The sequence below is a fragment of the Carlito syrichta genome, unplaced genomic scaffold (assembly GCF_000164805.1).
Source record: "Carlito syrichta isolate Samal-C Ts95f unplaced genomic scaffold, Tarsius_syrichta-2.0.1 Scaffold143150, whole genome shotgun sequence".
NCBI lineage: Eukaryota > Metazoa > Chordata > Mammalia > Primates > Tarsiidae > Carlito > Carlito syrichta.
Genome location: NW_007087246.1, coordinates 49,289 through 62,351, shown reverse-complemented (window position 1 = coordinate 62,351; position 13,063 = coordinate 49,289). Strand labels below are relative to the sequence as shown.

At 42.9% G+C, this 13,063-nt stretch overlaps 1 pseudogene across 1 annotated transcript; it reads right to left on the bottom strand.

The window, feature by feature from the left end:
* Window positions 1–6,370: 6,370 nt before the first annotated feature.
* Window positions 6,371–6,931, bottom strand: LOC103251592 (annotated as a pseudogene). Its single transcript, XR_503729.2, has one exon. The product of XR_503729.2 is annotated as a 40S ribosomal protein S18 pseudogene (transcript).
* Window positions 6,932–13,063: the final 6,132 nt, after the last annotated feature.

Genomic DNA, 13,063 nt, shown 5'->3' with positions numbered 1-13,063 from the left:
CTGGGCTCGGTGGCTCAGCCTGTAATCACAGCACTTTGGGAGGCTGAGGTGAGTGGATTGCCTGAGCCCACGGGTTCGAGACCTGCCTGAGCAACTTGGCGAGACCTCATCTCTACAATAAATAAATAAATAAATAAATTAGCTGGGCGTGGTAGCGCACACCTGTAGTTCCAGCTACTCGGAAGACTGAGGCGGAAGGATTGCCGGAGCTAGCAGGTGGAGGCTGCCTCCAGTCTGGGTGACAGAGTGAGACTCCAACTCAGAAAAAAAAGTATAATCAAAATGTATGCATACGGTAGGTGCGGTGTCTCACTACTATAATCCCAGTACTTTGGGAGGCTGAGGTGGGAGAATTGCTTGAACTCAGGAGTTCAAGACCAGCCTGTACAACATAGCAAAATCTCATCTCTACAAAAACAAACAAATGTGCTTATGTGTGTGTGTTTATATATATATATATACATATATATGAAAAATTTAAGAAACAGTGGTCAAAGTCGTCATCATAATGGGAGACGCTTAGAAATCATAAGACCAAGAAGACAGATAAGCATTTTACTGGAAGTTTCCCTCAGGTTCAAAGCCAATGTTTCCCCTGCTATATCTGGAGTCCCTGAAACTTCCCACTTTGGGGGCTTCCATATACTTTGGTGATCCCCCACTGCCTGTGATCAAACGTTTCCTCTCAGCCATGCAGCCAGAGTCTGGCGGGGGTCCACAAGATGCTGAATTAAATATCCAAGCCTAAACTTTGGATGTTACAGATGTAGGGGAGGAAAAAACTTTTCCCTTTTCCCTTCTAGATTCTCCATCACGAGCTCTGCAAACTAGACTGACAAAAGACAGGTTAACAAGAGAAAAACAAAGAGAAACTTATTAACTTGTGCAGCGCTCATCATGTGAAAGAAACCTCAGTGAGACTAACGCAAAAGGAGAGTAAGAACTTAGGCTTGCCTCAGCAAAGAACAATAAACTTGCAGAGAAGTGACATGAAAAAGGAAGAGAGTTTTGGGCTTTCCTGGGCAGCAAACTGTGGGAAGGTAAATACCCGGAGGAAACTAACGGAGTAAGGTTTGTTTGTGCTGGTCCATCTTCACGCCAACTTTCCCTCTTCTTCATGGCCATAAACCTTCCTTGGGGCTGGGCGCCATGTGTCTCATGCCTGTAATCCAGCCTGGGAATATAGTGAGACCCTGTTGCTACCAAAAATAAATAAAATAAACAAAAATGTATGACAGCCCTTGTTCCTCAGACGTTTCTGCTTTTAGTCAAATAGGGGAAGCTCTAGGAAAACTAAGAAGATCTGCATCTGCTGATTCTCATTGACCTCTAGCTCAAAATAAGCCATATGCTAAAGCAGCATCTTTTGATTCCTCCCACATTTTGATTCCTCCCACAGTGCCATGTCCCCGACTTGTGAACAGCATATCCTCTCTCTATCCAAACCCGTACTTCAACCTGGCTCCTGAGCATGTGGAACATTGACACAACAAAAGCCACCCTTTCTCTTGCTTTTTCCAGTAACTTTTGAATAATACATGAAGCTTGTGGGCAGAGACACATAGACAGTTGATCTATGCCTTTAGATATATAAACCTGAAAGGTGAATGCCAGCTGTCAGGAAGAACGAATAAGTTCTGAATACAGACGAACTCTCAACCTCAAATAAATGAGGATTTGAATAATTCAATAAGACTAAGCTCAATCCAATTTTTTGTTAATTCAGCATTGACTGAGCACATACTATGTGCCATGCACTGCTCTAGGTACTGGGGATACAGTAGTGAAAAAAGCAACCATCATACTGGAGATGTTAACTAATTCAATTAAAATATATATATATTCAATATATATATATATGAATCTTGCTCTGTTGCCCAGGCTGGAGCGCAGTGGCATGATCACAGCTTGCTGCAGCCTCAACCTCCTAGACTCAGGCAGTTGTCCTGCCTCTGCCTCCCAAGTAGCTGGGACTACAGGCATGTGCCACCACATCCAGCTAATTATTTTTTTTGGTAGAGACAGGGTCTCGCTATGTTGCCCAGACTGGTCTCGAACTCCTGGGCTCAAGTGATCCTCCTGCCTTGTCCTCCCAAAGTACTAGGATTACAGGCATGAATTACCATGTCCAACCCAAAACAATAATTTTTTTAAAGTATAAGCAGCAAAAAGGATGAGCTAAAGCTGTCATTATTTGAATTCCTCCAAAAGAAACAACCTTAAAACTCTATAATAAGTAAACTGAGCAATGCAGCTAGATACAGGATCATACATAAGCAGAGTATCCTTTATCTGAAATGCTTGGGGCCAGAGTGTTCCAGATTTTAGATATTTTTCAAATTTTGGAATATTTGTATAATAAGAATTTTAGGGATGGAACCCAAGGTTAAACACGAAAGTCATTTATGTTTATTATACACCTTATACATATAGCCTAAAGGTAATTTTATACAATATTTTTAATAATTTTGTGCATGAAACAAAGTTTGTGTATTGAAGCACCAGAAAGCAAAGGTGTCACTATCTCAGTCACCTATGTGGACAATCTGTGGTTGTCACCAACATTTCTGAATCTGAACTTGTATGCTACCAGTAAGCAAACTTTGTTTTCACGTTTATTCACCCATAAGTACTTAGTAAAAAAATAGGACATGCCATTATTACAATGGAAAAAAACAGTGTATTCAGGTAACTAAGCAGCAGACTAGCATCACCAGAATACCTTCATCAGCTGTTCAGCAACAGCTCGGCTATAAGAGGCAACAGCAGGCTTTCAGTCTCTGCCTACAAGGCTGTGTTTTGATTAAAAGGTTACTGTACACTATATTTTACTTTTTTAGGTGTGAAAAAACATCAGAAACACTTGAGGGACCAGGGGGTGGGTCCTCTAGGGATGAAGAGGCAGTCTTTTGGATGGTTTCTCAAAATATTTCCTACAGAGTTATCTGCCTCATTGACAACAGTTTTTATGTTAGCAATCTCTCTTAGGACTGGGTATGGTGGCTCACACCTGTAATCCCAGCACTTTGGGAAGTGAATAGCTGGGTGCATTAGTGTGAGTCTGTAGTCCCAGCTACTTAGGAGACTGAAGTGGGAAGATCATTTGAATCCAGGAATTTGAATCCAGCTTGGACAACATAGTGAGACCCCCATCTCTTTAAAAAGAACCACAGTAGCTGGGCTTGGTGGCTCAGTCTGTAATTCCAGCACTTTGGGAGGCTGAAGTGAGTGGATTGCCGGAGCCCGCTGGTTTGAGACCCACCTGGGTAACTTGGCAAGACCTAATTTCTACAATAAATAAAAAATTAGCCAGGCGTGGTAGTGCACGCCTGTAGTTCCAGCTCCTTGGAAGGCTGAGGTGGAAGGATAGCCAGAGCCCAGAAGGTCAAGGCTGCAGTGACTGGGAGCGTGCCACTGTACTCCAGTCTGGGCAACAGTGAGACTCCAACTCAAAAAATAAAATAAAATAAAAATGAAAAATAAAACAACCACAGCAAAAGGCATGGATCACTAGAGACACCTTTTCTAATTGGTTTCGCAAATGTTTTATACAGCAACTCAAGCTCATTGCAGGGTAGGTGGGCTGGATGACAATTGCAAGATTTTTTTCTTTTTTTTCTTCTTTTTTTCACTCCTTGACAACTGTTTTGTCCAACTTCCTGCAGAAATTCTTTTTTTTTTGAGTTGGAGTCTCACTCCATCGCCCAGGCTAGAGTGCAGTGGCATGCTCACGGTCACCCCAGCGTCGACCTGCTGGGCTCAAGCAATCCTTCAGCCTCAGCCTCCCAAGTAGCCAGAACTACAGGCACGCGCTAACATGCCCGGCTAATTTTTTATTTATTGTAGAGACAAGGTCTCGCCAAGTTGCCTGGGCTAGTCCCAAACCCGTTGGGCTCAGGCAATCCACTTACCTCAACCTCCCAAAGTGCTGGGATAATAGGCTGAGTCACCAAGCCCGGCCTGAAATTCTTTTTTTTTTTTGAGTTGGACTCTTACTCTGTCGCCCAAACTGGAGTGCAGTGGTCGCTCCTGGCCACTGCAGCCTCGACCTGCTGGGCTCTGGCAATCCTTCCGCCTCAGCCTTCAGAGTAGCCGGAATTACAGACATGCGCTACCACGCCCGGCTGATTTTTTTGATTTATTGTAGAGATGAGGTCTCGCCAAGTTGCCCAGGCGGGTCTCGAACCTGGGGGCTCAGGCAATCCACTCACCTCAGCCTCCCAAAGGCGCGGGATTACAGTCTGAGCCACCGAGCCCGGCTCTGAAATTCTTATCAAGAACAGTGTTTATACCATGTATTTCCCCCAAATATGATTTCATTAATTCAGTCATGTGACTAGGGCATCCTTAGGTCAGAGAAGAGTAAAAATGAAAACACTTCCTTAAACAGCATGTTAGCAGCAGTGAACAGAGATGTGGGTACGGAAAGTTTTCAAAAGGAATTTAGCAAGCAGGATGCCATTTATACTGTTCCAATGCTTGGAACGTGATGCCTAATGACAGTTGTGTGTGCCCAGTACACCCTAGCTTGTGACTATGTTCAATGCTGATGATGAACAAGGTGGTGGCATTGAAGGATTTTGTATGTCCAGTGATTAAAAAATGATGTTTGACTTGTCATATGCAAAATACGTATCTTCAGAGTCCATCAAAGACGTTTTTAACATTGATAATGAGGCTCCAGTTGTTTATTTTATTGACCGATGATGCAATAGCCGAAATGATTCTGTAGCAAGGTGATTGTGATAACAGTGATGGTGAAGATGTCAACACAGCAGAAAAAATGACTACAGACAACATGGTGAAGCTTTGTGATGGGCTTATTGGAAGCCTAGATCAGTGTGTAACTCATAACAGAATAAGAATTCATGTCCATTTACCCAATCAAAGATAGACTTCTTTTCTTTTTTCCAGTTGGGTTCTGTCACCCAGGTTGGAGTGCAGTGGCACTGCTCATGACCACCGCAGCCTCGACCTACTGGGCTCAGGCGATCCTTCTGCCTCAGCTTTCCAAGTAGCTGTAACTACAGGTGTGTGCCACCACACCTGGCTAATTTTTTTTTTTTTTTATTTATTGCAGAGACAAGGTCTCGCCATGTTGCTTAGGCTGGTCTCAAACTCCTGAGCTCAGGCAACCCTCTTGTCTCTGCCTCCCAAAGCGCTGGGATACAGGCATAAGTCACTGCACCCAGCCAAAAGTGATGTTTCACTGGCATTACAGAGTTGTTCTGGTGTCAGATGTTCATGAGTGATTTCCTTGCCAATAAATTTCCTGCTCAGCGGATGCTTTATCAACACAAATTCTTAAAAATATAGTGCCATTTTTTTGATCTACTGTAGAGATGAGGTCTCACCAAATTGCCCAGGCTGTTCTCGAACCCATAGGCTCAGGCAATCCCTCACCTCAGCCTGCTAAAATGCTGGGATTATAGGCTTGAGCCAACACGCGTCTGCAGTTTTGGCTACTTGGAAGGCTGAGGCAGAAGGATCACCTGAGCCCAGCAGGTCGATGCTGGGGTGGCCGTGAGTGTGTCACTGCATTTCAGCCTGAGCAATGTGTATGAAACTCCAACTCAAAATTTAAAAAAAGGTAATGCCATATCTTTTCTTAAATGTCTGAAACCAGCCTGTTGAATATACACAATTCCCTTCAATTTTCAGTTCATAGTGATAGATCTTTGCTTGTCTCATGGTCAGCATATCACCAAGTGGTGTGTGCTCATTGTGAAACTGACCGATCCATTCTTTTGATACACAGTGAAGATCTTCATTTTTAGTTGTTTTTTTTTTTTCATTAATTTCTGTTCATCGATTTTAGCATAGAACTTTAACAGTTTATCCTTCCATTTCTTCAGGTCACATATGGTGGGCATTCCAAGGCCATGCTCTTTTGTAAGATGTTTCACACTTGCACCGCCACACAGCTTCTCCAACAGTTTGACTTTCTGTGCAATAGATAAACACGTGCGCTTTTTAAAAATTACTGTTATCCACAGGGGTAGCAGCTGGCCTGTTTGACATTTTTGACAATATCTTTACACCACAGAGCAGAGAAGAAGTGGGAAAATACAGTGAGCAATCCATGTAGGTCTTGGCCCTGCGTCGGGCATCCTGGAGAAGATGTTGCTAAGCATCTGGCCTGCACACATGCCATTTTGTGCCCTTTGTGGCCATGCTTGTGTGAGGGAATCTAGACACGTGAGGCAAAGCTCTGCCACAGCTGAAAGGGGCTGGGAGGGTCTTTTTTCCCTTGGGGACACTGAATGAACTATTCTGTGTGCCTGTGTTTTGACTGCAACCTGTCACATGAAGTCAAGTGTGGAATTTTCCACCGGTAGCATCATGTCAGCATTCAAAAAGTTTTTTTTTCTTTTGGTATATAAACTATTTATTAACAGACAAGACCTACAGACTTTATTTCTTCTTGGATACACCTACAGTACGACCACGATGCCCAGTGGCCTTGGTGTGCTGGCCTCAAACAAGAAGACCTCAGAGGTGGCATAGCCCTCTATGGGTCCGAATCTTCTTCAGTCGTTCCAGGTCTTCACGGAGCTTGCTGTCTGGACCATTGGCCAAGACCTGGCTGTATTTCCCATCCTTTACATCCTTCTGTCTGTCTAAGAACCAGTCTGGGATCTTGCACTGGCATGAATTCTGTATAATGGTGATCACACGTTCTGCCTCATCCTTGGTGAGTTCTCCTGCCTTCTTGGTGAGGTCAATATCTGCTTTCCTCAACACCACATGAGCATATCTTCGACCCATACCCTTAAGGGCAGTGATGGCAAAAGCTATTTTCAGCCACCCATTGATGTTGGTGTTGAGTACTTGTGAAACGTGCTGGAGATTCTCAAGGATCACTAGAGACATGGTGGCGACACAAAAGGCAGCGTGTAGGCCTCCTGTGGAAGAGTCAAAAAGTTTTTAATTTTGGAGCATTTTGAATTTTCAGATTAGAGATGCTCAACCTGAATTATAAATGATCAACCTATATTAAAAATGAGTAGTGTTCTACATACCACCAGCAACCACTGATAAAATGTAATAGAAAGAGGCCAGGCACCATGGCTCTTGCCTGTAATCCTAGCACTTTGGGAGGCCAAGGCGGGAGAATAGCTTGAGCCCAGGAGTTTGACATCAGCCTGTGCAACATAATGAGACCTCAAATCTACAAAAATAAACAAATTAGCCAAGCAGGGTGTTTCACACCTGTAGTCCCAGCTGCTTGGGAAGTTGAGACAGGAGAATCACTTAAGTCCAGGAGGTCAAGGCTGCAGTGAGCCAGGATCATGCCGTTGCACTCCAACCTGGGCAATAGAATGAGACAAAGACTCTAAAAAATGTAAAAATTTTAAAAATGACTGGGCTCAGTGGCTCATATCTGTAATCCCAGCACTTTGAGTGGCAGAGGCGAGAGGATTGCCCAAGCTCAGGGGTTCAAGACTAGCCTAGGCAACTTGGCAAGACCTCTATAATACATAAATAAATAAATTTGGGCACAGTGATGCATGCCTGTAGTTCCAGCTACTTGGAAACCTGAGGCAGAAGGACCGCCTGAGCCCGTGAGTTGAGGCTGCAGTGGCCGTAATAGTGCCACTGCACTCCAGTCTGGGCAACAGAGTTAGACTCCAACTCAAAAAAAAGTGTTTTTTTAAAAGAAAGAAAGTAAAGATACCAGAACTAAGAATATGAGTTTGGCAAAATCACTGGATACAAGAACAAGATATAAAATTTTACTAATTGCATAATGAATTGGAAAATATAGTTAACATCTTATGTCCAATAATATTAAACATTATAGAACAACCTCTCCTTCCAGAAAAATCCAGTGCTGTTGCTTAGATGCTCATGGTTGCAAGGTGCTCATGGAGGGGCAGCTTGACTTGGGGAATTAGAGTAGGATAAGAAGCATTCCACAAGAAGGAATAAGAAGGAGGCAGCATGGTACAGAACGTGAGAGCCGCTGGGCGCAGTGGTGCATGCCTGTAATCCCAGCACTTTGGGAGGCAGAGGCGAGAGGATTGCCTGAACTCAGGGGTTCGAGACCAGCCTGCGCAACTTGGCAAGACCTCGTCTCTACAATAAACCAAAAAATTAGCCAAGTGTGGTGCCACATGCTTGTGGTTCAAGCTACTTGGAAGGCTGAGGAGGAAGAATCACCTGACACCAGCAGGTCAAGGCTGGAGTGACCGTGAGCAGGCCACTGTACTCCAGCCTGGGCGACACAGTGAGAACCCAACTCAAAAAAAAAAAAAAAAAAAGTGAGAACACTAGCAAGGTGGGGGGGGATGCTGTCGCACCAAGGGGCAACCTGGTTTGGGAATTGGAGTCTGAACGGGGTGAAAGGACTGCCAGGGGGAGATCCAGCTGCATGAGGTGAGGGGTGAGAGAGGCTTCATGAAGGGGCGGCGACCCTTCAGGGAGACAGGGCACAAGAAGGGCGAGGAAGGCATCCACCTGCGGAAGGGAGGTAGCAGCAATAAGAGGCTGGTTCCACATAAGGGGATTCATCAAGTCATTTAATATATCAAACATAATGGGAGCTGAGTTTCTCACTGTCAGAGAAAGAAGTTACAAACATGAAAAGAGGCCAGGTGCAGTGGCTCATGCCTGTAATCCCAGCACTTTGGGAGACCAAGACGGGAAGATTGCTTGAGACTAGGGGTTCGACACCAGCCTGGATAACATAGCAAGACTCCATCTTAATTTTTAAAAATAAGTAAAAAATCAAACCCAACTATAGAAGGAGAGAAAGCCACAATGTAGACTGGGGTTGGGCTGAAATTGGAGGTGTCATCTGAATCACGGTATTCAATATAGACAGATAAGAAAGTGAATATAGAGCCGGGCATGGTGGCTCATGTTTATAATCCCAGCACTTTGGAAGACTGATGTGAGAGGACTGCCTGAGCCCATGAGTTCAAGACCAGCCTGGACAACATTGTGAGACTGCATGTCTACAATAAATAAAAAAATTAGGCCAACCCCTTCGGGTCCCCTCCCACTCTGGGAGTTTTTTGTCCTCTCAAAAAAATCATACTTTCTAAAAAAAAAAAAATTAACTGGATATGGTGGCACATGCCTGCTTGGAAGATTGAGGAGGAAGGATCGCCTGAACCCAGTAGGTCAAGGCTGCGGTGGCCATGAGTAGCATGCCACTGCTCTCCAGCCTGGGCGACAGAATAAGACTGACTCAAAAAAAAAAAAAAAAGAAAGAAAGTGAATATAGATACACATATGGATGCAGATATGCACTTACATCCCCTAGCTTTGTCCACTGAGAGGACCTGGGAGAAGTGACATTCTGAGAGCCATGTACGTACGTAGCGTCCAGACATGAAAGGCAGGCAAAGGACAACCCTCAAATGGCCGAGAGCTGAACAATTCCCACAGCTGATATGGAACTCAAAGAGGTCTGAGTTCTAGGCAACCTGGGTGGAGGGAACTCATTAAATACCCAGGGTGTTCGTTGGAAAGTCATTTAAAAACACACATTCCCAAAACTTGCATAAGAAGAAATAGGCAATCGGAATATCCCTGTATGTCTTAAAGAAATTGAATTTGCAATCTGAAAATGGAAAACAAAGCCTTCCCACACTCAAACAGACACTCTTCTTAGAGAGAAATTTATAGACATGCAAATATTTGCATTAGAAAAGAAGAAATTTATAAAATCAACATTCCACCTTAAGTTAGTAGAAAAAGATGAGCAAATTAAACTCAAAGTAAGTAGAAGAAAGGAAAGAGAGGAAATCGACAAAATAGGAAACAGACAAGCATTCAAGAAAAATCAGTGATGCCAAAAACTGATTCTCTGAAAAGATCAATAAAATTGATAAACCTCTAGATAGACTGATCAAAAAACAAGGAAGACACAAATTGCCAATACATGTTAACTTAAACTTGTTTCATGTTAAACACTCACATAATTCTAGAGTTAAGTATACAAAACAAGGTATACCCTGAGAAGTATAGCTTCTACCCCTTCCCGTCTATCCTGTCTCCTTCCTCTCCTACAGGTAACCATTTTATTTATTATTTGTGGTGTCCAAATTTTTCTATTTTTTTATCATGAAAAAATACAAGCATAGTGAATATATTTGCAGTGTTGTTTTAAAGGATATTGTGTCTCTCAGACGGAGCTCTCATGGAGTGGCTTAAGAGTCTCATGAATATACTCATATTCAAATATAATCAGTGTATTCAAACAAAAACCTTTCAGTGTGCTCAAAAACACATGCGGGTGTGTGCTCAATAGATCAATTACTATGGTTACGTTCAATAAATATCTGTAGAGAATATCTAAGGAGGCAACATTGACCCTGCAAGAGGAAAGTTCCATTTTTTTGTTGACTGTGAGCGACAATGCATCTGACCATCCAAATTAGGTTTCTGTGTGAAATTTGTTTAGTTGATTTATCAGAATCCTATTTTGTATTCCACAGGTCCTGTTGATGCAGGTTTCCTTCACAATGTGGCCAGTGAAGTCTGTGGCCCTGATACCATCAAAGGACAAGTGCATCCTGACTGGGGGATGGAACCTTCCAAAAGTCTTTTGTTAGCCAGGTGTGGTGGCTCATGCCTGTATTCTCAGCACTCTGGAGGCAGAGCCAAGAGGATTGCTTGAGCCCAGGAGTTCGAGACCAGCCTGGACAACATAGTGAAACCTCATTTCTACATGAAATTTTAAAAAATTAAAAAATTAGCCAAGTGTGGTGGCACACACCTGTAATCCTAGCCTCTCAGGAGGCTGAGGTGGGAGGATCTTCTGAGCCCAGGAGGTCGAGGCACTAGTGAGACATAATTGCGCCACTATACTCCAACCTGAGCAACAGAGTGAGACGTGAGACCCTGACTAAAAAAATAATAAAAGGTAGTGTCTAGTTTTGTTAACCTTTTGCTTTCATAAAGTGATGAGTCTTAACTAAAAATCTTGATTAAACCTATAATTACTTGTTTGTTTTATCCTGAGATAAAATGTAATGTCAGCACTGATCATCTAGCTAGTGAATATATAATGAAATAGAATATTATAGCTGTCTTGGGTAGCCATGCGGTGCATGGTGATAGGTATTTGTAATAATTCCTGATTCTGCTGTGGTTATACAAACATGTGCATAGCTTGATCCAATTGTTTGAGTTTGTTTTCAGTTTGAAGGTGATAGTGTTCTAATAACCCACAACATATACCTGGTAGAGGCTTTTGGCTCCTAGCCCTGACTTGGCAGTCTTGTTTAGTTGCTAACGTGCTAACATGAAAAGAAACCTTTACTCATCTCCGTTATGAGATGGACAGAAGCACAGGCCCAAAACATGGACCATCCTGTTGGATTAACCTCTCTCTGGTTCAATGCCGGTGACATATGTAAAAGTAAAATGTAAAAATTCGTGTTAGACAATCTCCATTTATCTTTTACGGCTTTTTTGTTTTGTTTTTGTCCTTTTGAGACGAGTTCTCTCTCCGTTGCCCAGGCCAGAGAGCAATGGCACAATCCTAGCTCACTGTAGCCTCGACCTCCTGGCCTCAAGTGATCCTCCCATTTGAACCTCCCAAGAAGCTCAGACTACAAATGTGCATCACCACACATGGCTACTTTTTTTTATGTATTGTAGAGACAAGGTTTTGCTATGTTAGACAAGGCTGGTGGTCTCAGACTCCTGGGTTCAAGCAACCCTCCTGCATCAGCCTTCCAAAGTGCTGGGATCACAAGCGTGAGCCATGGCTCCTAGTCTTTTACTATTTATAAGAGTAAACTTTGCATTTATCTTACACCTTTCTGAACTTTTTGTTTATTTATTTATTTATTTTTTAGTCGAAGCCTCACTCTGTCACCCAGGCTGGAGGACAGTGGCACACTCACAGCCATCACAACCTCGATCTGCTGGGCTCAGATGATCCTTCTGCTTCAGCCTTCCAAGTAGCTGGAACTGCAGGCATGCCACAATGCCCAGTTAATTTTTCTTTATTTATTGTAGAGATAAGTTCTCACCAAGTTGCCCAGGCTGGTCTCGAACCCCTGGGCTCAGGCAATCCTCTCACCTTAGCCTCCCAAAGTGCTGGGATTATAGGCCTGAGTCAACATGCCTGACCTCTATCAGAGCTTTTTTGTTTGTTTTTAGTCCTGATCCACCTATGTGGATCATACAAACTCATTATGGGACATTAACCTTTGTAAATCAATGTGGTTTATGACAAAAATGGAAAAATGAATAGTTCTGTAAACTAGAAAGAAAAATGTAAAGTAAGTTCATTCTCTTTATAAAAAACACATACACACAGAGATGTATATACACATACATATGTATGAGGGATATTGTTATGGCAAACAACATTATTATCCTGCTTAGGACTCTAAAACCTTAATTTTAAAATATAATTACATTTTTACATGTTGAAATTATAAGATCACACCTATAACACATTCATTATTTTACTAGTAACTAATAACATTTGGAGCTTGAGAAATAATCGTTGTATTTTACAATTAGACAAAAATACAGAGTTAAGAGTTCACACCAGGCATAGTGGCTCACTCCTGTAATCCTAGCACTTTGGGAGGCCAAGGCAAGAGAATTGCCTGAGCCCAGCAGTTCAAAACCAGCCTGGACAACTTGGCGAGACCCCATCTCTACAATAAATAAAAAAATTAGCCAGGCATGATGGTGCATACCTGTGGTTCCAGCTACTTGGAAGGCTGAGGCAGAAGGATCACCTAAGCCCAGTAGGTCGAGGCTGCGGTGGCCGTGAGCACTGCACTCCAACCTGGGCAACAAAGTGAGACTTCAACTCAAAAAAAAAAAAAGCCCAAAAAAATCTTACCCAGAAAGTTTAAGTAGAAAATTTCTGTGGGGCTATAAATTTATAATATAAATTCACAATACTATATGAGTTTTACAGACAGCACAGAGCTTAAAAACTGAAACTTTTTTTTTTAGTTGGAGTCTCACTCTGTCGCCCAAGCTGGAGTGCAATGGCACACTCACGGGCACCACAGCCTTGACCTGCTGGTCTCAGGTGATCCTTCTGTCTCAGCTTTCCAAGTAACTGGAACCACAGGTG